General features: G+C 40.9%; 2 protein-coding genes across 3 annotated transcripts in view; one reads left to right on the top strand and one right to left on the bottom strand.

Moving 5' to 3' along the window:
• The window catches only part of RALGPS1 (Ral GEF with PH domain and SH3 binding motif 1), a 417,852-nt gene that overhangs the window by 174,785 nt on the left and 216,505 nt on the right, over positions 1–26,562 (bottom strand). The window lies entirely within an intron of this gene.
• The window catches only part of ANGPTL2 (angiopoietin like 2), a 41,015-nt gene continuing 35,373 nt past the window's right edge, over positions 20,921–26,562 (top strand). Inside the window, exon 1 of the mRNA XM_084649909.1 lies at positions 20,921–21,356. The gene's annotated coding sequence lies outside the window, so the exon portion shown is untranslated. The remainder of the gene's footprint in view (positions 21,357–26,562) is intronic.

The following is a 26,562-nucleotide window of genomic DNA, read 5'->3' as shown; positions in this document are numbered from 1 at the left end:
AGGCAAGGACTGGCCTGTCTCCCAAGATTTGTGAGAGTGTTGTGACAAAGTCACAAAGTTCAGCCACCAGGTTAGCCGTGACATTATCAGGGATAGTGGTCTTGACGGCTTGTAGTCCATCTTTGTGTGGAATGTTGGTGTAGAGGGCTTCTACATCCATAGTGGCCAAGATGGTGTTATCAGGAAGATAACCGATGGATTGTAGTTTCCTCAGGAAGTCAGTGGTGTCTCGAAGGTAGCTGGGAGTGCTGGTAGCGTAGGGTTTTTTAGTGAATTATAGCTTACTTATTATACAGGCCTAGACAAAGTTTCTGTATTATATATTTCCTGTAAGCATATTTATTTCAAAGAGTCTTTCCTCATGTTTGAGGGATGCAATTATAAGGAAAATCAATATGAATATAATTGAAACAAATGTGGGAGACCCAGATGTATTTGCACATGATAATGTAATTTGCCTGTTTTCTAAATAGCTTCTTGAGGCTGTAACCTCAAGTGCATCAATAAATATGTGGTTTTGTTAATTAATGCTGCCACATTTTTATTATAAAACATTTTGCTGTAGGGTCAACCCCAAATGTTCAAAAATTATGAGTCAGACCTGAAAAAAAGGCATAAGTTTGACTTAGAAATTATGCAAATATTTTAAAAAATACATTTTGGGTTATTTTTGTTTTTCTTGTGCTGTTTGAGCCTTTGGGATACACCGGAATTACATTTTCAAGCTTTTCTCTGCAACCACTATGAAGGCTAGAAATGTACTTAAAGAAAGAAAGAAAGCTGAGATGAAGAAGTTACCTTGTGAGTAACAATGGTTCTTCGAGACGCGTGTCCCTATGGACGCTCCACTGTAGGTGTGTCTGTGTCCCTGTGCTGCTGACCAGAGAACTTCAGTAGCAAATGTCTATTAGGCCTGCACATGTGCTGTCTCTTCTCATGCTGCACCACAAGGCTAGTCAGCGCTCGTAGGCTAACCCCTCCTCAGTTCCTTCTCAACCGCCTGGCTAGCTGCATGATTTCCAGTTTGCATACGTATACACACACTAGCTCCCAATGAGCAAGCATGCCCAAAACAATGGTGTAGCCAGGTTAGCATGGGCAGCAGTGAGAGGCAGCAAGGGTTAGCCATGCAGAGAGTGTACCCCTGGATTGTACTTGGCACAACTAGCCCATGCCACTACTCGCTGCTGTCAATGCTACCCTCAGTACAATACTATTTTTAGCATGCTAGCTCAACGACAGCTAATGTTAGCACGTCTATGTGAACTGGGACTCACATACCCCAAGTCGAGGTGTAGACATATCTGCAGTTACCCACAACTAAACCTTTAGAATGCCCTTGCCCTTCCCCAAACACACCTCCCTTTAGGGCTTATCTACACTACAGGTTATGTCAGTATAGCTTTTGTCGCTCAGGGGTGTGAATAAGCCACCCCATAAGTGACATAAGTTACACAAACCTGAACACCGGTGTGGACAGCGCTTCGTCAGTGACAGCGCTTCCCCCACCGACATTGCTTCTGCTTCTTGCAGAGGTGGTTTTATTATGCTGATGGGAGAGCTCTCTTCCATCGGTATTGAGCATATTCACCAGACAAGCTACAGCAGTGCAGCTGCGCTGCTGTAATGGTTCTAGTGTACTGACAGGTTTCAGAGTAGCAGCCATGTTAGTCTGTATCCGCAAAAAGAAAAGGAGGACTTGTGGCACCTTAGAGACTAACCAATTTATTTGAGCATGAGCTTTCGTGAGCTACAGCTCACTTCATTGGATGCATTCAGTGGAAAATGCAGTGGAGACTAGCCCTTAGATTCAGCAAGGGTATGCAGGAGCAAGTTATTAGCACAGACCTCCTCTCCTCCAAAAACAGTTTAAATAAATACCTGTAAACCCTTTTAGGAATATGAAAAATATAAGTTTGGCTCAATATGATAATCCTTTCTACTAGAGCCTGGCACAAACAACTGGAAACGTTCGTGTTCCTGCTGTGGCATAACAACACAGGGCCATGGTTATTAATTTATGAGTTCTAAAGGAAAACTAAATTAATCCAATTTTATTAGGTTTTGTGTTAAACAGCCTGATTTCTAAAAGGTTCAGAGAAAAAGGAGCTTCTTCCAAGCATTTTGTGGTTTTCTCTTACTCCCTTGACATGGCAGATCATCAAATGAACGAACTAAAGCCGTCACCATTGTTTGATGCACACAAGGCTGCAGCTGCTCTCGAAAGTTTTGTGCTTCAGGCACCATGTTGACACTATACAGAAAATCTGGGTTAGAAGCAGAACTCCTAATACAAGAGGCAGCTAAGATGCTCAGTAAACAATAGCATGTTGCTGGAAAAACAGAACCACCTGAAGTATCAAAAATCAACACTTTAACAAAATGAAATGACTTTCTGCCATTTCTGTCTTCTAAATTCTAGGTAATGACAGGAAAGGTTATCAGGTTTCTCTATCTGGACATCTGAACTAAATGGAGGTAAAGAATGCATTGAGCACCGCCTGCCTCCAGCCGTGCAATCTGAATGATCTTGGGCTGAAAAACCTTTGGCATTCATGATGTGTTACTGCAGCAATAAATAATTTGCTATTTGATAAAAATGATGACTTAAGTAAAAAGTAATAAACCCTGTTGGGAACCAGGCTCCTTTTAGAATAAGATTTTATTTGTGGAAGAAGCAGCATTTACTGCATATTTAGCTAAAAATATAATTAACGGATTTATACACCAAAATTGATCTCTCCCCGGTTCAGATTATCTGGTCCACTCCAGCAGTGCAAAGGGGCTGGAAGTTGGATGCAATTTCCCAGCTAGGATTCTCTGCTTCTGGGGAAATCCGCAGTAGGCACAGAGACAACTTCTACACTTGAATGCCCCAGAATCCCCCCATGTAGGCGGCATCACCAGAATGCATCCTCAGTGGTAGATGGCACATTGGAAGCCACTGGAGTTTAGAGCAGAGCCTGAAGAAGTAGCTACATAGATGCAGAATTGCCCTGAGAATTCAGAAGCCTCATCCATCTCCTTGATAGTCCTCCTCAACTGCTGCAGACTTTGGCCCTCTATTTGAAATGCTATTTACTTATCAGGGTTACTAATTCTGGCCTGGATTAATTACCTTACTCCACAAAACATAACTTCCATTACTATGAATTACCCTTTAAAATGCCTGATGAATCAAGTAGCAAACTCAGAAGTGGGAACTGGAATTTACCATTGCTAAATACCCATTAATTCTATAAAACAGATTTTTGTAGGTGTACATTTTTTTCTGTTAAATATGTTGGGGCTACTGGGAAGCTAAGTTCTACAATCCTTTCAGTGTCTGCTGCTTTGTACAATAGGGATCATTACTGATGAACAAAGCCCTAAGTGAGCATGAAATACAAGGCAAGATGCATAATTAATGATTAACAGAATTTTCATTCACTCTATTAAACTGAAAGCAGTGGCAGCCTCTGGGTCATTGCCACATGGTATGTTATCATTATCTATGGTTTTTCAAGCCCTATTACTGCACAGCAGTCAGCATGTGGGATCCTTCTGAAGCCTTGGCTGTTAATTGCTCAAGGTCACTGGGTTTCTGTGTGAACGTAAGGAGCAGCTGAATCCCTTTGCAGGATCAGGACTAAAAAATGTAAACTTAAGGGCTTGTCTACACTGGCAAGTTTCTGCGGAGTAAAGCAGCTTTTTGCGCTCAAACTGCACACGTACACTCTGCCAAGCCACTTTGTGCGGAGAAACGCCTCAGTTGCAGCGCAGCAAAAAAACCACCTCACAGAGTCATAAGGCTATTTGCGCAGTGGCTCCAGTGTTCTATTGTCAGTGTGAACACCTGATTGATTTCTGCACTGTAACTGGCCCCTGGAGCGGTCCCATAATGCCTCAAGTGACCGGAATACTTGTGCTGTAGAACATGGGGGCGGGGTGTGTGTGTGTGTGTGAGAGAGAGAGAGAGAGAGAGAGAGTGCTGTGCAGCAAGCCTAGGGAGGAAGGCAGGGGCTGATGTCGGGGTTTCCCCCACCTCAGCACTGGTTGCTTCCTGGTTGCTTCCTGCTGCTGTCTTAACTTACAAGACAATATGCTGACACACTGTCCCCCAAAACACACTGTCTCTCTCCCCCGCCCATACACACACACACACATACACACACTCCCTGTCACACACTCTCCTCCCCCACTCCCTTCAGTTGAAAAGCAGCAGGCAATGTTGTAGGATGCCCATGGAACAATGGGATTGTATGGGGAGACTTTGGCAAACCAGTAAAGTGCCTGAAACCACTATGGCTTATTGTTAAAAGGAGCCAAGTCAGCAAGCTGTAAACTGGCCATTCAGCACTCTCAGTCTGACCAAGGCAGGACGGGAGGGGGTTTTGGGTGCCACAGAAAGGGCAGCTTGACCCCGCGTCCTTCCTGATAACAATTGTGTTGAAGTTGCTGATATATGCATCTTAGAAGAGCAGGATGTGCCCCAGGAATAGCTATTGGGGCTTCAAGGCTGCAAACTCTGGAAAAACCAGCACCTGGTTAATCAATAATCAGAAGGAACCTCTTGCTTTACCGTTGAAACTGCCTACTTAATAAGTTTTCTTTAAGGGACATGTCATTCTATTACTAATGTATAAATAAGGGGAGAAAGTTTGAGGTAATTGGACTCTTTTTGGACTCTCCCTCTGGATACATCTTGCAGTCCCCACTGGCAGACGGAAGATTTGGCCACTGGAAGCTTGCCGCTGTGTCACTCAAGAGCCACACTAAGCTTTGGTAATTATCAAGGGTTGGGGGTGTTTTACTAACCTGTTGCAGACATGTGTAAGTGCTTGAGACTAAGTAAAGTTTAGCTTTAAGTGAAAGCACTCTTGTGTTGTCCTGTTTGTGCCAACCATCTATCGGTCGGACGGCCGTGTCTCCCCTAATTTATTTCCTGACACCAGCTCGCACAGAGTAAAAGTTACCAAGAACTTTGGGTTGAAAGAACCCAGGGTTACAGAACTGGAAAACCTGCATCATGTGACGCTGTCCCTGCCCCATGAGGGACTGCAAACCCTTCCCAAAGCACCCTGTGGCCAGTTTCACAGTGGGACAGCTACCACAATGCACTGCTGTCTTTGCTGTTGCAAGAGCTGCTAATGTGGATGCGCTCCAGCATAACAAGGAGCGCAGTGTGGACACGCAGCAGTGGTTTAATTCCAGAGTTTCAATAAAAATGGTATAACTTGTGGCGCAAAAACTTGCCAGTGTAGACGTACCCTAAGTCATAAAATTCAATACAGATTTATCTTTGCTCTGTACTGAGCACTAAATTATTTTAAGAATTCTTTAAATATACATTCAAAGTATGCATTAAAAACCTTGTTCTTGTCATCCTTTTTCCTGATCTTCCAAAATGGCATCGATTAGCCTTTCATGCACTGTAAATACTGAGGCAAAAGAGTCATTAACGCTGGAGCATTTATCAGGTATTTATATGGAATACAGTTATAGGCTTCACCCTACCGGACTGCACCTGTGATCCATGTAGGCTAGTATCCTGTCCCCTGCTCGTACAAGATAGAGCAATCATCCTCTTAGTTTCTGTGTCGTCTCCCTCATGGTTTTCTGCAAAAACATGTTTCTATGTGAGGGGGGGTCTTACTTTTTAAACAGAGCTATTAGATCCTATTCTTTACTTCTGGACCAAGTTAATGCTTTAGTAGTCCATAAGAACAATCTAATCACTCTAAACTGTGACTCCCCTGTTCATCATGGGCAGATCAGGATCGTCTGAATTCTTTTGGAACATCATCTACCAAGAACTAGAAGCTTATGCTCAAATAAATGGGTTAGTCTCTAAGGTGCCACAAGTCCTCCTTTTCTCTTTGCGAATACAGACTAACACGGCTGTTACTCTGAAACAAGAACTAGAACTGATTATACTTCCCGATGCACCATGTTCTTGTAAGAGGAGTTCCTGAAAAAGAAAGATGGGTGGGGGGCAGGTGAGAAGAGTATGGAACTAAACTGAGTGTCCCAGTTCTATTATCTCCATAACAGAGCAGTATGCTATAGTACTCAAAACACCACGAAAACAAAATGGTGGTTGCCAAAAGGTGCAGAAATAACTGGTGGATTCACTGGAAGTTATAAAGAGCCCCCAACTAATGAGTCAGATTTACTACCCTGAGGACATAGCTGGATGCATAGATCACGCAAAAGATGTGAATGTATTTGTCCTCTGGAACCTTGAACATTTTCTTCGAAGTCAGAAGATCTGCACCACAGCTAACAAGATTGTCTTGTCTGCCATTCTCCTGAACAACTCTGGAAAAAATTCTAGTCATCCAGCTGTAAAAATGATGTTGATAGAACAACAGCCTCATCAAGAGGATGAGGATATGGGAGTCGCAATACTGGAGTTCTTGGCTTGTAGCCCTTCTTCAGACCCTTAATCCAGCTGATCAGCAGTAGGGGCTGGTTCCTGTCTTGTCTGAAGAGCTAGTCTCTGTGTGACAGTCTGCTGGGCAGGAACACCTGAGCCAACTAAGGGAGATAAATTGGAGCTAGCTAGAGAAACCTGCACCTGATTGGCAAAGGGGAGACAGCTGCCAGCCTAATTAGCCTGGGCACATACAGGGCCAGAGGAAAGAAGCCAGGGGGAAGCCAGAGAAGGGAAGGAGGGGGTAGCTTTTCCCTTCTGGGTGCAGAGGCTAAGGAGTCCTCAAGGCTGAAAACCTGAAGCTGTATAGGGTGAGAAGGTGATGGGATTGCACCCTGTAAATAAACTGCACAGGCACTTTGGTGCCGCATGACGGGTATCTGCCATTGGAGGTAGGAACCATTACCAGGCAGTCTGTCAAGGAAAAACAAATTCCCAAACTGAGGGAATTAATAGAAAAGAAAAAATGAAATGCTATACTGATCACTAAACTAACAACTACCTAACTAGTTACCACTATTTACAATCATTTACAAGCAATAAGAAGCTGTTTAGTAAGTGAAGAGGCTCGGACATTGCAGAGTTCCAGGTCAGAGCCACAGGCGGTGAGAAGGAACTCCATTCCTTCCCCTAAGGAGTAAGTGCAATAATACCCACATAGCTCACAGGAGTGCTGGACTTAATGTTTATAAAGTGAATCACAGGTTTAGAAGGCATTGGAAGGGTCATCTAGTCTAATCCCTTGCCAAGATGCAGGATTAGTTGTGTCTAAACCATATAAGACAGATGGCTTTCCAGCCTCCCTTTGAAAACCTCCAGTGAAGGAGCTTCCAATGACCTTCCTAGGCTTTTTTATAGTTAGGAAGTTTTTCCTGAGATTAAATCTAAATCTGCTATGCTGTAGTTTGAACCTATTGCCTCTTGTCCTGCCCTCTGTGGCAAGAGAGAACAACTTTTCTCTAACTTTTTTATGACAGCCTTTCAAGTATCAACCATCATGTTCCCCCCTTAATCTCTCTTTTCCAAACTAAACATACCCAGGTTCTGTCAGCTTTGGTTTAGATGGCTTGTATTCTCTCTCTTTCATCATCTTTGTCACTTGCCTCTGGATCCTTTCCAGTTTCTCTATATCCTTGCTATACATGGGCGACCAAAACTGGACACAGTTCTCCAGCTGAGGCCTGACCAGCACCACAAGTGGTACTGTCACCTTGACTTGCATGCTATGCCTCTGTTAATGCAACCTGAAATTGCATTTCCTTGCTTTGCAGCAGTATTGCGCTGGCAGATGACAGAACAAGGAGCAATGGTCTCAAGTTGTAGTGGGATAGTGGGAGAGGTCTAAGTTGGATATTAGGAAACACTATTTCATTAGAAAGGTGGTGAAGCACTGGAATGGGTTACTTAGGGAGGTGATGGAATCTTCATCCTTAGAGGCTTTTAAAGCCCGGCTTGACAAAGCCCTGGCTGGAATGATTTAGTTGGTGTTGGTCCTGCTTTGAGCAGGGGGTTGGACTAGATGACCTCCTGAGGTCTCTTCCAATCCTAATCTTCTATGATGACTAATTTTGAGATTGTGATCTACCGTAACTCCCAGATCCCTCTTAGTAGTGCTGCTGCCAAGCCAACAACTCTCAGTCATTCTGTATTGTGCATTTGTTTTTTCTTCCCTAAGCGTAGCACCTTACATTTGTCTTTGCTGAATTTCATTTTGTTGTCCATAGCCCAGTCCTCCAATTTATCAAGATCCCTCTGAATTTTAACTCTATTCTCCGAAGTGTTGGCAACTGCTCTAGCTTTGTGTCATCTGCAAACTTGATCAGTATGCTCTCTATTCCTACATCCAGGTAATTAATAAAGCTGTTAAACACTGGACCCAGAACAGATCCCTGTGGAACCCCACTTAAGACTCCCCCTCCAATCTGACATAATTCTATTAATAGTTACTCAGTTTGCAGTTGTTTAACCAATTATGTATCCACTTAATGGTAGATCAGCTGAGCCCACATTTCTCCAGCTCACTTATCAGAATGTCATGTGGGACTGTGTCAAAAGCCTTGCTGAGGTCTAGGTATATTATATCCACCTCCTTCCCCCATCCACCAAACTAGTTACCCTGTCAAAGAAGGAAATCAAGCTCATTAGGCATGATTTGTTCTTAGTAAATCCATGCTGGCTGCTAATGACTACCTCTTCATCGGCCACATATTCACAAATTGAATGTTTTATACATTGCTCTAGTTAGCTTCCCAGTATCAAAGTCATGCTGACAGGTCTATCATTCCCAGTCTCCTCCTTTTTACTGTTTTTAAAAATGGGCATTATGTTAGCCCTCCTCCAGTCTTCCAGGACATCTCCTGTCATCCATGAGTTTGCAAATATTATTGCCAGTGGCTCTGAGATTTCTTCAGCTAATTCTTTCAGTACCCTGGAGCGAACAATATCAGGCCCTGGTGATGTGAATTTATTCAAATTGGTCAGAAGATCTCTGACTTACTTATCTCAATCTGCATCCCTTCCCCTTTATTATCTATGGTAATTTTGTTAGTCATGTGGTCACATCATTTTTTGTGAGAAGACTAAAGCATTGAGCAGCTCTGCATTCCATTACCAGCTCACCTTCTCCATTGAACAGCACACCCACACAATCCCTGACATTTCTTTTATGTCTCACATATTTGAAGATCCTTGGAGAAAAGGTACTATATAAATGCAAAGTAAATAAAGACAGGACCTTGAGCATCCTGATACTGAAGCTACTGCACTGGCTTCTATCAGGTAGTAGACTAACTTCAAGATTCTTTTGCTCATCTACAGACCATCAAAGGCTGTCAACACCCATCAGTGCCTCTGCATTCCCTGAGACATATGCTTTAGTCTACATCAATTTGATAGCACTGGTAGTGCTCCCACTCTTTCTGGACATTCCCAAGCGGTTGGGTTTAGGGGCCTTCCAAGTTGGGCCCCATGCACTCTTGAAGCTTCCTGAGTCTGAACAGAGTCCCGGCACTGATCCTGGCTTGGGGTCTCTAGACACAGTCACAGGAATCAGACCCTTTGCCTATCAACCCCTCTTGAAAGCTAGGACCCCAGAGTCCAACTGCTTAGCCCCTGGGACTAGTGCTGACTCCCCACACATTAAGTATTCACAAAGCAAAATATAATCAGACACAGTACAGTAAAAATGTTTACACCTGTTTAAGCCATTAAAATAATCACATTTTAGAAAATAGTTAAAGGAAATTTGATCCAGCCTTCCATATGCCATTCCTTGGTCGGGGTGATACCCACAGTCAGCATCCAAAGCAAAGAGAGCTGAGTTTCATGACCAGTTCATGGTGACCACAGTGTTTTTTGTTTTGAAGTGAATGCTGATGATTGATTGAAACTCTTTAACCACAGAACAGGAAGGAAAAGGAAGAAACAGGGTAAATTTCTACATGCTGTTCCTGCCAATGTGCTCCCCCCACCCTGCCCTTTTCTGGAGCGACCAATCTCTAAGGGTGCAAGAATACTTCATTCTCCATGTCCATGCAAGTAGGGTCACAACCATGAAATGAAAACAATGAGGAGTCCGGTGGCACCTTAAAGACTAACAGATTTATTTGGCCATAAGTTTTTGTGGGTAAAAAACCCACTTCTTCAGATGCATGGAGTGAAAATTACAGATACAGGCATAAATATATATTGGCACATGAAGAGAAGGGAGTTACCTTATAAGTGGAGAACCAATGTTGAAGGGCAATTCAGTCATGGTGGATGTGGTCCACCCCTCTGATACTTGGAACCATGAAATGCACTCTTAACCACTCTGAGTTACAATCACCAACTCATTGCGCATGACAGGTTTCAGAGGAGCAGCCGTGTTAGTCTGTATTCGCAAAAAGAAAAGGAGTACTTGTGGCACCTTAGAGACTAACCAATTTATTTGAGCATAAGCTTTCATGAGCTACAGATCACTTCATCGGATGCATGTAGCTCACGAAAGCTTATGCTCAAATAAATTGGTTAGTCTCTAAGGTGCCACAAGTCCTCCTTTTCTCATTGCGCATGAAAATTGGTTGAGGTTTATTGTTTTTGGAATTTAAAATATAATACTTCTAATCATCAGCAGGAAGCGCTGACAAAACCATTTTAAGGATCACGGGCTTGTCTTTACTGCAGTGTTAGTCTGAGGCATAACTGTGGAGGCACATCTACCCTGTACTGCGAATCCAATCACTGTGCAGTGTGAGTGTTATTTTGCAGTATGACTGCTCCCACTTGAGGCAGGCCATCTTGAGGGCAGATAACTCCTGGGCAGACAATTTGAACTACCTCTGCAGTGAAGACATAGCTCATGCTGTGGTAATAATAATGAATATATATGAGATTAAAAGGATGTTTGAAAGCCTGTTTGTCATTCACTACGAGTCATCTTTTTATGGTGACATGTTATGTTTATATAATATGGCCAGATTTTTGCCCAATAGGCAAAAACAGTGGGAATCTTCTCTGTTACAATACCTTTCTCTCACAATCATTGTCAGAAGCATGCAGTGAGATCAAAGATACTCAGACTGTTGTGATCTTTTATTTATAAAATGAAGATCAATCTTGTGTTTACTATTAAGGCAGCACTTGTTACCAGTTTGTTGTATCTCATGACCTGCTATAGAACAAGAACTGAAAATCATATTTAATTTATGATGCCTCTCTGCTTGGAACATCAAACAAGGCAGAAGACATAGTTAGAAAGAATGACCATTTTCCTTCGTTACTGTACATATCTGAAACCAAAGGCACATTTAATAATCAACTTGTAAGATGCATCGTATTAAAATGGAAATGTAGCCATTGTGAAGTATTCTGAAAACTATTACATTCAGTCTAAAATCTTAATGAAGATGAATGGACTGACCTTGATGTCAAGGCCTTGCAAATCTAAGATAAGCAAGTTTCCATTTTGTCCAAGAGGAAGCCACACCCTTGTAAAAGGTGGATGCAAAATCCCATTTTGCCTTCTATCCTTCCTATGACAGATTTATAGAGCATTCTGCCAAACCATTCTGATTTTCTAAAAACAGATGGAATCTCTACATAAAAGCTCTCTAACCTCTAGTGTATAGGGAGACTTTACTTGCTCAAACTGATAGGCACATTTTAACAGAACCTAGAAAAGAAAATTTCTTCATCAAATGAAAATTTTTATTGATTCAGTCTGTACAGAAAACCAGAGAGAACTTGGTTAGATGTTGGTTAGATCATAACTGCTGAAAGGGAAGAATAGACGTACGGGTGGCAGGGTGCTTAGATGTCTTGTCAGAGTTGCTCAGAAAGAAAGCTTGTCCAGACAGTCTCCATGCAAAAGAATAAATGGACACAAATCTGACATCAGGAATTACGACATTCAAAAACCAGTAGGAGAACACTTCAACCTCCCTAGTCACTCAATAACAGACTTAAAAGTGGCAATTCTTCAACAAAAAAACTTCAAAAACAGATTCCAATGTGAAACCGCAGAACTGAAATTAATTTGCAAGCCATCAAATTAGGCCTGAATAAAGACACTCACACTTTCTTGTCAACTGTTTGAAATGGGCCACTCTCATTACCACTACAAAAGTGATTTTTCCTCCCTTGGCATTTACTGTTAATTGAATTGTCTCGTTAGACTGACCCCCACTTGGTAAGGCAACTCCCATCTTTTCGTGTACTATATATATACACATATATACTATACATATATAGTACATGAAAAGATAGGAGTTGCCTTACAAAGTGGGGGGGTCAGTCTAATGAGGTATTTCCAGTAGAGATAAGGAGGTTTTAGTACCGTTATACAAGGCATTGGTGAGACCTCACCTGGAATACTGTGTGCAATTCTGGTCTCCTATGTTTACGAAGGATGAATTCAAACTGGAACAGGTACAGAGAAGGGCTACTAGGATGATCTGAGGAATGGAAAACCTGTCTTATGAAAGGAGACTCAAGGAGCTTGGCTTGTTTAGCCTAACTAAAAGAAGATTGAGGGGAGATATGATTGCTCTCTATAAATATATCAGAGGGATAAATACCGGAGAGGGAGAGGAATTATTTAAGCTCAGTACCAATGTGGACACAAGAACAAATGGATATAAACTGGTCATTGGGAAGTTTAGACTTGAAATTAAACAAAGGTTTCGAACCATCAGAGGAGTGAAGTTTTGGAATAGCCTTCCAAAGGAAGCAGTGGGGGCAAAAGACCTATCTGGCTTTAAGATTAAACTCGATAAGTTTATGGAGGAGATGGTATGATGGGATAACATGATTTTGGTAATTAATTGATCTTTAACTATTCATGGTAAATAGGCCCAATGGCCTGTGATGGGATGTTAGATGGGGTGGGATCTGAGTTACTACAGAGAATTCTTTCCTGGGTATCTGGCTGGTGAGTCTGGCCCATATGCTCAGGGTTTAGCTGATCGCCATATTTGGGGTCGGGAAGGAATTTTCCTCCAGGGCAGATTGGAAGAGGCCCTAGAGGTTTTTCGCCATCCTCTGTAGCATGGGGCAAGGGTCACTTGCTGGAGGATTCTCTGCTCCTTGAAGTCTTTAAACCAGGACTTTGAGGACTTCAATAGCTCAGACATAGGTGAGAGGTTTTTCGCAGGAGTGGGTGGGTGAGATTCTGTGGCCTGCGTTGTGCAGGAGGTCGGACTAGATGATCATAATGGTCCCTTCTGACCTTAGTATCTATGAATTCAATTAACAGTAAAATGCCAAGGGAGGAAAAAATATGTATATATACCTGCTACTGTATTTTCCACTCCATGGATCTGATGAAGTGGGTTCTAGCCCATGAAAACTTATGCACAAATAAATTTGTTAGTCCCTAAGGGGCCACAAGGACTCCTCGTTGTTTTTGGTGATACAGACGAACACGGCTACCACTCTGAAAGGAATATGAGTGGTCATCTCCAAGAGGCTCAAAGAGGAAAAGTAAAGATAATTTTGATACTATGAAATACAAGTAGTCCAGTGGGAATCAGGAATTCCTGAGTACTAATTCTGTGTTTGGCACTGACTTTTTCAGGCCTTGGAGAATTCAAAGAACTTCCTGCCTCAGCTTTTCCATATAAAAAGAAAGTTTAAATATTTACTGGTACATATGTCACAGGAGTGTTGTAAACATAAAGTGCTTTAAACATGAAAAGTGCTATGTAAGTGTCCATTTCGATCCCAGGAAGGGATTTCAGAATACAACAATAGTCAGTCTAACTGGAGTACAGAGGATGACACTGAATATGGTAACAGATTAACTTCACAACTGGATTAGCGCTGGAATTTTCATCTGAGGTTTATCTGATTAGGATAATGGTTTTTTTACAAGGTGCATGCCTGATGAACATGTCTTCAAAGGACCAAGCTGACAAACAAATACGCGTTCTTGCCCATGTACTCTATCTTCACATGCAGTTACAGTATTAGCACAAAAGTAGGTGAAACTACAGTGCATGAATACTCACCTGGAATTGTCCAAAGACACACAAAAGATGAGTACTGTCTGTAAGCAGTCCTACAGGAGATATTATTCTAAAGACCACTAAAGTTAGTTTAATTTCTCAAGCTGCAAATGTTGTCAAGTTAGAGGATTCTCCCTACCATCCACAAATACTTGTCAAACAAAAAAGCTGAGTTTGGAAAATTCAGACATGGTACATGCAGTGTACTCTTAGATTACGTCTACACTAGCATTTATGTCAGCAAAACTTTTGTTGCTCAGGGGTGCAGCAAAAACACATCCCTGAATGATGCAAGTTTTGCCGGCATAAGTGCTCATGCGCACAGCACTATGACCGTTCATTGAGCTAACGCCGCTCATTGAGCTGGTTTTATTATGTCAACGGGACAGCTCTCTCCTGTCAGCATAATGCGGCTACTGTAAGCTTGTAAGTGTAGAAATGTCCTAGGCTTTTTCTGATCTTTCCTATCTCTTTTCTTACCTTTTTGGTGTTTCTCTGATAAGCAAATCAAGTGGTTATTAATTTTTTAATAAAAAAGAGCTCCAATGAGAGTGCCTCATCTAGCCCTCTGTGGAGTAACTCTGCCTTCTTATGTTCAGCAAAGCACTAAAGCATGTGCTTAATTTTTAAGCATGTTCTTAAACCATATTAAAATCAATGGGGCTTAAGTATGTGCTGAATAGTGAGGTTTTGCTGAATATGGTTCTATGTACGAACTGGAATTTCCATCCTCTGAAAAATTTTACCATTCCAAATTGGAACAAAAAGGCAGAAATGTGAAATTTTCCACAGAAGAGAAATTTTTGAAAAATTCCATTTCAAAAGAGAAAGTGAATTTTTTAACATTTCCAGCTATGCCCTTGCTCCCCAGTAGAGCAGCCAAGCACCCAAACAGCAGGCCAACCCACCCACTAGGCAGCTGTGGAGGTTGAGAGCCAGGCAGCCCATCTGTCCACCCGCCTGCCAGGTGGTCAGCAAGGGAGCTGGGCATCAGGGATCCAAGCAGGAAACTAGGCAGACAACTCTGCTCAGTTTCCATCAAAAGCTTAGATGGAATTGACATGTTCCTGTAGAATGGGTCAATTCCATCAAGTGAGCATTTTCTGATGGAAATCTGTTCTGTCAGAAATTTTTCAACCAGCTGTAGTCCCAAGTTCCCATGGTTACTATTTGAATGCACTTTGGTGATCCTTCAGGCCCCAAAAAGTGGCTCTTTTTGATATGGGGAAACTGTCAATGTTTTTAAGTGAAACTGCACAGTAATACAGTATCATAGAATATCAGAGTTGGAAGGGACCTCAGGAGGTCATCTAGTCCAACCCCCTGCTCAAAGCAGGACCAGTCCCCAATTTTTGCCCCAGATCCCTAAATGGCCCCCTCAAAGATTGAACTCACAACCCTGGGTTTAGCAGGCCAATGCTCAAACCACTGAGCTAGCCCTCCCCCCAAAGTAGAATGACAACAGCTGATATATTTGAGCATAAGCTTGGTTAGTCTCTAAGGTGCCACAAGTACTCCTTTTCTTTTTGCGAATACAGACTAACACGGCTGTTACTCTGGAACAGCTGATATGTAAGGTGCTTTCTGTAACATCCTCCCGCAAGGAACGCAAGGCCACATCTGTTGAAGGAGTAAGAATGAGTTCCTGTGACAATCACTGCATTACCAGCAAATCATATTTTTTTAGTGTGTTTACCATTAGGCCAAAGGGCCTATTGTCAAGTGAACCAAACCCCTAGCAAGCTTTAAGAATAATTTGTAATAATAATGTCAAGCTGTGCAACCTTTATTAAGAGTGGAAAATTTAGTTTAGTGAGAGTAGAAAGTTTAGTTGCTTTATGTTTAGCATGAAATCGTATTTATCAGAACAAGTGTTCTGACTGCATTAGTTTGGAAAGTCTGAATATTACAATATGTGCTTGCAAATTTGCAAATGTATCAGACAAAGGGGATTTGAGTAATTGTTATCTGTGAAAAAAGTGAAGCTATAGATTGTCAACAAACTATAAAAAATAGTTTGTTTGAGTTACTGATTGAACCAGACAGGACTGGGATCAGCAGTAAGCTTTGGTTTCATAAGGATCAAGTATTGTTATATGCTACAGTTAGCCTTCTTATGTGCTATTCTTAAATAATAAAGTCAACTCTATTAATAAAGGCCATCAAGCTTGACTACTCCTGTCTTACTATTTATTGTTACCAGCTAAGACCAGCCTACTAATCAACTTTGTATATAAAAGGTAACAAGTGTGCTCTTTTCAACACAGTAGGCATTAGTTTTCTATAAATAAGGAAACTTCATAATTATCGCTAAAACTGTTAATTAAATTAAAGGGTAGGTACTTAATGAACAGAAATGCATCTTTTCTATTAAATTCAAAACTTATCTCCTATTTTCCCTTTGATAAATCTAGTTTAAAGTATTCTCATATGGATTTCCTTAATCCCTGCAAGCAGATGAGAGATCTTGTAACAATCTGTCTCAAAAATTAACTAAAAGCACAGAAATAACTTGCTTATGTATGACCTTTTAAAATGACCTACGGCTAGGATACTAAATAGTGAGAGGAAGTAAAGAAATAGCCCAGTTTGCTAATTGTTGATTTTTAATTGCAATTAAGTCAGCACTGAAAGCATTTTTTTTAAATTAGTTTCACTTTTAATTTGTAATATTTCTGTGAAGTCTTTTAGCATTGTACAGATGCACCTTAAAACTGGATCTTTTATTAATAATCCAAACAAAGCCTATTTTAAAATATAATTTATAGCAGTGGCTCCCAAAGTGGGGTCCTCCAGGCTCTTGGGGGCCCATCAGGGGTTATGCATGGGTCTGTCCTGTGAGCAAGGCCTGAATGTGCTGAAATGATGTTCTGGCACTTTTGCCACATGGAGGATGCCATTTTGTCTTCAAAATGGTGTCCTCCACGCACCATGATCTATCATGCACACTGTGTGCAATGTCACGCTGGCTGGCGCGTTCTCACCCTGGCAGGGGCATTCTGGTAGTGACAGAAATGAAAGGGATCTGGGACAATTAGGCAGATGCCAAAGGGGTTTTTGGCAGAAAAAAGTTTGGGAACCACTGATCTATAGCAAATGACCATGAGTATACACTACACATAGAAAAGCAACGGCAGATTTTGTAGCATGTAATCATCAATTGGGAAGAAATCTTTAAGAATGAATAGTGAACATGTAAGAGCTGTGGAACACCAAGCAGCATCATTTCATAGAATCATAGAATATCAGGGTTGGAAGGGACCTCAGGAGGTCATCTAGTCCAACCCCCTGCTCAAAAGCAGGACCCATTCCCAATTAAATCATCCCAGCCAAGGCTTTGTCAAGCCTGACCTTAAAAACTTCTAAGGAAGGAGATTCCACCACCTCCCTAGGCAACGCATTCCAGTGTTTCACCACCCTCCTAGTGAAAAAGTTTTTCCTAATATCCAACCTAAACCTCCCCCACTGCAACTTGAGACCATTACTCCTTGTCCTGTCCTCTTCCACCACTGAGAATAGTCTAGAACCACCTCTCAGGTAGTTGAAAGCAGCTATCAAATCCCCCCTCATTCTTCTCTTCTGCAGACTAAACAATCCCAGTTCCCTCAGACTCTCCTCATAAGTCATGTGTTCCAGACCCCTAATCATTTTTGTTGCCCTTCGCTGGACTCTCTCCAATTTATCCACATCCTTCTTGTAGTGTGGGGCCCAAAACTGGACACAGTACTCCAGATGAGGCCTCACCAATGTCGAATAGAGGGGGATGATCACGTCCCTCGATCTGCTCGCTATGCCCCTACTTATACATCCCAAAATGCAATTGGCCTTCTTGGCAACAAGGGCACACTGCTGACTCATATCCAGCTTCTCGTCCACTGTCACCCCTAGGTCCTTTTCCACAGAACTGCTGCCTAGCCATTCTGTCCCTAGTCTGTAGCGGTGCATTGGGTTCTTCCGTCCTAAGTGGAGCACCCTGCACCTATCCTTATTGAACCTCATCAGATTTCTTTTGGCCCAATCCTCCAATTTGTCTAGGTCCCTCTGTATCCTATCCCTGCCCTCCAGCGTATTTACCACTCCTCCCAGTTTAGTATCATCCGCAAATTTGCTGAGTGCAATCCACACCATCCTCCAGATCATTTATGAAGATATTGAACAAAACCGGCCCCAGGACCGACCCCTGGGGCACTCCACTTGACACCGGCTGCCAACTAGACATGGAGCCATTGATCACTACCCGTTGAGCCCGACAATCTAGCCAACTTTCTACCCACCTTATAGTGCATTCATCCAGCCCATACTTCTTTAACTTGCTGACAAGAATACTGTGGGAGACGGTGTCAAAAGCTTTACTAAAGTCAAGATACAATACATCCACTGCTTTCCCTTCATCCACAGAACCAGTAATCTCATCATAGAAGGCGATTAGATTAGTCAGGCATGACCTTCCCTTGGTGAATCCATGCTGACTGTTCCTTGCTCACTTTCCTCTCATGTAAGTGCTTCAGGATTGATTCTTTGAGGATCTGCTCCATGATTTTTCCGGGGACTGAAGTGAGGCTCACTGGCCTGTAGTTCCCAGGATCCTCCTTCTTCCCTTTTTTAAAGATGGGCACTACATTAGCCTTTTTCCAGTCATCCGGGACTTCCCCCGTTCGCCACGAGTTTTCAAAGATAATGGCCAATGGCTCTGCAATCACAGCCGCCAGTTCCTTTAGCACTCTCGGATGCAACTCGTCCGGCCCCATGGACTTGTGCACGTCCAGCTTTTCTAAATAGTCCCTAACCACTTCTTTCTCCACAGAGGGCTGGCCATCTAGTCCCCATGCTGTGATGCCCAGCGCAGCAGTCTGGGAGCTGACTTTGTTCGTGAAGACAGAGGCAAAAAAAGCATTGAGTACATTAGCTTTTTCCACATCCTCTGTCACTAGGTTGCCTCCCTCATTCATTAAGGGGCCCACACTTTCCTTGGCTTTCTTCCTGTTGCCAACATACCTGAAGAAACCCTTCTTGTTACTCTTAATATCTCTCGCTAGCTGCAGCTCCAAGTGCGATTTGGCCCTCCTAATTTCATTCCTACATGCCCGAGCAATATTTTTATACTCTTCCCTGGTCACATGTCCAACTTCCACTTCTTGTAAGCTTCTTTTTTATGCTTAAGATCCACTAGGATTTCACCGTTAAGCCAAGCTGGTCGCCTGCCATATTTATTATTCTTTCGACACATCGGGATGGTTTGTCCCTGTAACCTCAACAGGGATTCCTTGAAATACAGCCAGCTCTCCTGGACTCCTTTCCCCTTCATGTTAGTCCCCCAGGGGATCCTACCCATCCGTTCCCTGAGGGAGTCGAAGTCTGCTTTCCTGAAGTCCAGGGTCCGTATCCTGCTGCTTACCTTTCTTCCCTGTGTCAGGATCCTGAACTCAACCAACTCATGGTCACTGCCTCCCAGATTCCCATCCACTTTTGCTTCCCCCACTAATTCTTCCCGGTTTGTGAGCAGCAAGTCAAGAAGAGCTCTGTCCCTAGTTGGTTCCTCTAGCACTTGCACCAGGAAATTGTCCCCTACGCTTTCCAAAAACTTCCTGGATTGTCTATGCACTGCTGTATTGCTCTCCCAGCAGATATCAGGAAAATTAAAGTCACCCATGAGAACCAGGGCGTGCGATCTAGTAGCTTCCGCGAGCTGCCGGAAGAAAGCCTCATCTACCTCATCCCCCTGGTCCGGTGGTCTATAGCAGACTCCCACCACTACATCACTCTTGTTGCACACACTTCTAAACTTAATCCAGAGACACTCAGGTTTTTCTGCAGTTTCGTACCGGAGCTCTGAGCAGTCATACTGCTCCCTTACATACAGTGCTACTCCCCCACCAAATTTGTAGGCGAACAGGTAAAAAAACATTGGGGTTCAGCCAAGTTATATTAATATATTTCCTTAAACAGTATTGGATAACTGGAGAGCTTACTTGAGTTTGGACAAATTGATTTCTGTCTTCACCTGGAAATGTCATGACAAACTGAAGGCATGGGGTGAGGAAGGTGCTAGAACTAGAAGTGTTCAGGAACCCCTTGTTACTTTGATTGTCTTTTTAGTTATTATTTATGTCTGTCCATAGTAGTACAGATTCTCTCTTTTTTGCCTACACACTGAACTGAAGAGGAATAAAATAGATGTTGGCTAACTAAAAACCCAGAAATAATCAAGGGGCTGCTGTGCAAATTGCCTGAGTTAAAAGATACTCCGCACCAACATTTGTATTGTGAAAAGTGCACTAAAAAGGAAAGAGACTCAGCCTCCCACAACACAGTTTGCAGTTTAATCCTGTGTAGATAGATATTCTAACATCTTGTCTGAACAAAAATAAATAAATAGATCATGCTTCTTAAACACACAGTAGACTCCAGAATTTCTCTCTGAACTCAGGAATCACAGCTTTGAATTTTATAGGTAGATAACTCACTTTTTAGATTAATATTAGCAGTTAATCAGTAATGCCAAAATCTAAGGGGTCTAATTTCTACATGTTTTTAAGTACTATGAACAAATGGCTCACAATAATTCAGACAACTTTACTAACATATACCAATTTCACAAAATGCTACCGAAAAATGTAGCTAAAATAAACACATTACATAATCCCAAGAGTAGAAACCTGGCCTTTCCGGAACAAAACCCTTTACAAAGCATTGATATCTTCATAAGGAACTGGTAGTTTTTCAGCTCGGCTGTCCAGAGGAAATTGTTGCTAATGTGCTCTGCCAAAACCCAGGGAGGCAGCCTCCTGCACGCCAGATTACTTTGGACTGCTGTGAGCTGTGACATCACTGTTTTAAAGTTCGGTTTCAGCCAGACCTCTGCTGCTTGTGGTTAGGGGGAGGCCCTGAACGTGTCCATTGCTGGTGGATCCCTTGTACTTATGGGAGGGGAAAAAAGGCTTATCCAACCAGGACTTGTCTACTTGCTGCATACTCAATAGGTTTTTTTTTTTTTTTTTTTTTTTTAACTCCAGCATGTAACTCCACCACAAAGGAGCTGAAGTTCAAATAAGGCTGCTTTAGTCCTGCATGAAGTGATAGATTCAAAACTTCAGAATTGAAATGCCTGAGTTCTCTTCTTTCATCAAAAGAAAGTTACTACTTCAGCCTATTGTCCCTCCATGCCTATAGCATGAGGATGTTCATCTTAGATTCAGCAACTAGCTGTCTTTTTTTCTATCAAAGAAAAGAGTTTAAACAATAAGAAAAACAAGATTATCAGAGCCTTAGGGCATTAACTTTTCTAATTATAGTATCAAATGTATAAAACTTTTCAGTGGCAGAGTCTAGCTAGCTTTCATTGCAGACATACTTCTGATACAGAGATGTCACAGTTCCCATGGATAAGCTGTTCAGTTAATCTTTGATAAAAAGCACGTTAAAGACTGAAGAAAGAAGACAAAGGCAAAGGAAACACGGTAAGAATGTTATCATAGTACAGCTGGTTTACGTTTAAAATATACAGATGTTTTCACATGTATGAAATAATTTCCAGTGCACAGAGACTGAGTTATAAAGCCAGTCTTTTAGTAGCAGCTTTGTTTTGTTATGAGTTTTATTACAATCTCTCTGATGTAAATTTAGTTATGAACTGTGTAATGCTTATTAAATAAACAAACAAATATATATAACGGTGACAAAAGTCCTCTTGCATCCATACAATTTGTAACTAAAGTTCAATTTTGTAAATTTTTACTCTAAAACGAAAATATAATGTTTGGTAAAAATGATTTAGTGACATTTTACAGTGTCAGACAATCAAAGACTTCTTGCTGAGCAATTAACTTTTAAAGAACATGAAGATTATTTCCTTCTTACTTTATTCTGTACATAGTTGGAGGTTTTGTGCCTTCTTCTCATACTGACTGTATATTTGTTCAAAGAATTTTCAGCAAAACTTTTCATGACAAAAAGCTCTACATTTCTTTCATGTCTGCTCTTTGAAAGAGCTATTGTATTAAAAACCCGGAAGCCTGCCTTCAATCTCTTCTACATTAAGTCAGATTAACCAGATATGAAAGTTCCTGTAAATCCCTACAGGTTTTATAAAAGATCGTGCTGTTTGGAGGTTTACGTGAACCCTTTACTTTAAAAACAAAGTAGTCTTTAGATGCATCTTTTTGCAAGTACAGCATTCACCAGCTTTACTGGTTAAATACAAGCTTTTGAACCAGCAAAATAAAAGTAAGTATTGACATTTTGTATTACAGGGCTACTCCATACTAACAACACACTGAAAGACTAAGCGTTAGCTTTTTATACTCTTTTCAAGAGCGATTGGATTATGTGAAAATAAAGTGAGGCCACTGTTAAGGGAAGTAACAGCAAATGCAGTGCTTGCTTTCAATAACTACATTCCAAATCCATGAGAGCTAGCTTTACTGAGGCACAAAGAACAACCCACTAAATGGATTCTGCCTGCTAAATTTCTTGATGATCCAGAAAGAAAAGCTGTACTTCTTGCAATTAAAAGAGCTACTTTCTTTTGCCGGAAACTGTACGAAAGAAAGATAGAAGGCACAACAAGATGTAATCCCTTTCTTACAGCAATTGGTACCATTTCAAAACAAAACTACTCTAAGAACTAATTAAGATTCCCTCACTCTGCTGTATTTCATTAGTCATCCATTCACTCAACAACAAAAAAGTTGCTCAGAGTTTTAAGAATGAAGTAGTGTTTGAGGATTGGTTATTACCCACAATTTGAACTGAGCAGAACAAGCTGAAAAGAGTATTGCAATGAATCTATCAGAAGTAGTTCATTTCATTTCAGCCAGTAGATTAGTGTTCTGCTTATGGGAATCCAGTAACTAACAGTAAAGTATTCAAAATACCCTTACCCATCCAGGAATTCCTAAAATCAGAGTAAAACGACTTTTCAACTTGTAAGCACATCACCTTTTCTATATTTAAAGCAAATGCTGTACCTGTCATTTTTTCCCCTGGACTCCATTTGTTTACTTTAACCTTTAAGTAAAAATGTAGAGCTATTCTCTGAATTGCCAAACATACATACTGTTGTACAGTATTTGCACTGTAAAGTTCAATTTCCTGTTACAAAACAAGTAAGCCAACACAGAAAAAATTCTAGTAAAATCTTTTGTTTAATACATAGCAATCTCCTTTCTCCACAAACAAGAAACAAAATAAATGAGTTTACTTAACAAGAAAATACAAATCAATTAATGTCTTTCCACTCTTGGAGAAAACAGAAAAATCTTTCTATCTCTGACTGAGCTAAAGGACAAGAGTTTGTTAGCACAATGCCCACAATTCTATAATAGAATGACTGGAAAATGGGGCATGTAAAGTGTATGTTTTTTTAAGCATTTTGACAGAAGGAGTGGGGACTGAGGAAAAAAAAGACAGCTTCAGAAAATTATCATACTAGTGTTGTGAAATCAAGATCAAATTACTGTCTGGTGTTTTGAAGATGCCTGCTAGTTGCAAGGTCTCCTACAATCACTGACTACCAAATGATTTTACAGAAGTAAGAATTAAGACGATTTTTCTTCAGAAAATATTTTAAATTTTTATTTGCCTTTTCATTCCAATTAATGTATAGAATTGTATGTTTACTGTAATCTAAAAGAATGCCACCTCTGTGTGATGGACAGGGGAAGCTTCGGGGATTTTACAGAAACACGCATTGCTGCCTTGTTCCCTATTTTGGTTAAACTTTTCTCCTTCAAAGAACGGTAATGTAATAAATTAAGTGTCTATCACAATCTCGTATGTGAATACATGTAACACATATTCATATTTATTTTAAATGGTCACATTTTTTCAGAGGAATACCATATGATCCAACACTAGGCCTTTCATGAATCTGACTTCATTTGTGTGTATAACCCTACTTGTGGAAGTTGCACAAACGGCTTCATAATACAGTTTTTTAATACTGGAGTCATCCAAGGAAAACAGCCCACCCAAACCTAACAATTACCAGTAACTCTACTATAATAAATGTAATCTATACAAAATTATTGGTTCAACTGCTGACTAGGCTTTAGTTCCAGATTTATTTAGTATGTGCTGAAAAACTAATCCATTAGTATTTATCTGGTGTTACATTTATTTTTCTTTTGAAGCAAAAAGCTATAGAGATGCAGTTCCAGAATGTTATGTGGTGTTCAATAAGAGCACATCTCATGCAGTCACATTCTCTTTGGATTAAGCTATCTATATGGGGTATTTCTAAGAGGATCTAGAGTGCTACTTTAATTAGTAAACTATATGCACTCAACTAAGAGATGCAGCAAAAAATACCTTTGCATTTCAGGCCAGAGAACCACATTTAAGGATGGGCTCTGGGCTTCAAGCCCTGTTGAACCAGAGGAGGATGAATAATCAAGATGAGAATAAACTGGGAGCTCTGGCCTCCTCCCCTCCCACCCTTGATTAAATTTAATTTGTAAGTTAGTAGGACAAAGACATGACATTTATTTAATAAAACCAGTTATACAAATGTAGGATGAGGCATAGGAAATAAAAGCAAAGTGACTGAACAATGAAAATTTGCAGCTGTCTTGTTAATGCGATGATGTACTACGTTTAGAAAAACAAAATAAGGGTCCAACCACTTACATTAGAAATCCTATCTTATTCCATCTGACAGCTCAGTGCTCTTGTTCATATGCGAAGAGCCTGTTTCTCAATTTGGGAAGATCTCCCTTTTCTACTGAGAAAAGGAGTACTTGTGGCACCTTAGAGACTAACCAATTTATTTGAGCATGAGCTTTCGTGAGCTACAGCTCACTTCATCGGATGCATACTGTGGAAAGTGTAGAAGAACTTTTTATACACACAAAGCATGAAAAAATACCTCCCCCCACACCCCACTCTCCTGCTGGTAATAGCTTATCTAATGTGATCACTCTCCTTACAATGTGTATGATAATCAAGTTGGGCCATTTCCAGCACAAATCCAGGTGGGGGGGGGGTGAGAAAACCTGGATTTGTGCTGGAAATGGCCCAACTTGATTATCATACACATTGTAAGGAGAGTGATCACATTAGATAAGCTATTACCAGCAGGAGAGTGGGGTGTGGGGGGAGGTATTTTTTCATGCTTTGTGTGTATAAAAAGTTCTTCTACACTTTCCACAGTATGCATCCGATGAAGTGAGCTGTAGCTCACGAAAGCTCATGCTCAAATAAATTGGTTAGTCTCTAAGGTGCCACAAGTCCTCCTTTTCTTTTTGCGAATACAGACTAACACGGCTGTTACTCTGAAACTTTTCTACTGAGGATTACTAATACTCCAACCTGAAGTGCATCTGAAAACCTGCCCCCCTCAATTCCCTAATCCCAAACTGCATAGGTGCTGGGACTCGGGGTGCTGCAGTATCCCCTGGCTTGAGACAAGGTTTACTTTACAGTTTGGTTCAATGGCTCTCAGCATCCCCAAAGTACAAACTGTTCTAGCACGACTGCCAACTGGCAAACAATTTTTTTTAATATTATAACCTTTTGTTAAGAACAATTGCTGGAACCTCAATTTCTGGAATTTCAGTTCCCAGCTCCTGGCATCATGTAGTTAATTAGCGAAGCTGCAATAAATTAGGCTATCTCTGATGTACAGTTACAGCAGTGCAAATTGTCACTAAAAGTCACTGGAAATCTCCTTGTGTAAAATCTTGCCTTAAACATGGGAAATTGTTGTCTTGCGAAAAGCAGCCTCTCATGGTGGATACAGTATCATGTATCACTTACATATAAACTGGGTTTATGCAGTTCAGTGCATGAGGCTTTCATACCAACTGTCCTCTATCTTAATAACAATACACTATATATAGAAGAACAAGAGTAGCAGAAAGTAAGTCAACTAGTCCTACCTAGCTCCTGAAATCTTTAAGATTCCCCTTTCAGAATAGTATCACATACAAGTGAAGACAGGGTATGAACTGTGTCTGTTGATATGAAAACTATAGCTGATAAATTCATGCAGTATTGCCTTAGAGTTTTCCAGACAATAGTTATGTCTGCTGATATTATTTTGCTTTTGTATTTCTCCAGAGTTTCCTAGCATAAATGCTATTTTGTTTTGACTCTCAAAATGTTTCCCAACTACCATGCACTTAAAATAATTAGCAATTCTTACCCCAATAAAAAGCATAATGGAAGTCAAAGTTTAGCCACAATTCATCTTTCCTATGGTCTCAGCTGTTTTCCAAGATGCTGAAATTTAAACTGTGGTAGGAAAATCAGGGTTACAGATGCCATAAAAATGTCTCATGAAATACCAATCCCCGATCACCAAGTAGAGACTTTTTGTTGCAGAAATTCTTTAGGATTACAGACATTATACATACAGTAACAATAATAAATCTCGCCTTATATAACATCTTTCTTCTTCAAAATGCATTACAATTATTAACTAATTAACGCTACCAGCTAAGAAGTGCTCAATTTAAACAGTGCAATCTGCAGTATTTGGGGTTTATTTGGTGCAGTTTTCATAGAATCTGAATGATGCTTTACAGAACACACAATGTGAGTTGCTAGAAGTCACATTTTTCAGCTAATGAAGTTATCAAACCCTTATATTCACGTGCACAAAAAAAATCTTTCAAATGTAATAACCATTAGAAAATCTAAAAGAGATAATCTGATACAAGTATA

The sequence above is a fragment of the Lepidochelys olivacea genome, assembly GCF_965140295.1.
Source record: "Lepidochelys olivacea isolate rLepOli2 genome assembly, chromosome: 16".
Lineage (NCBI taxonomy): Eukaryota > Metazoa > Chordata > Testudines > Cheloniidae > Lepidochelys > Lepidochelys olivacea.
This window is presented reverse-complemented; position numbering and strand designations above follow the sequence as displayed.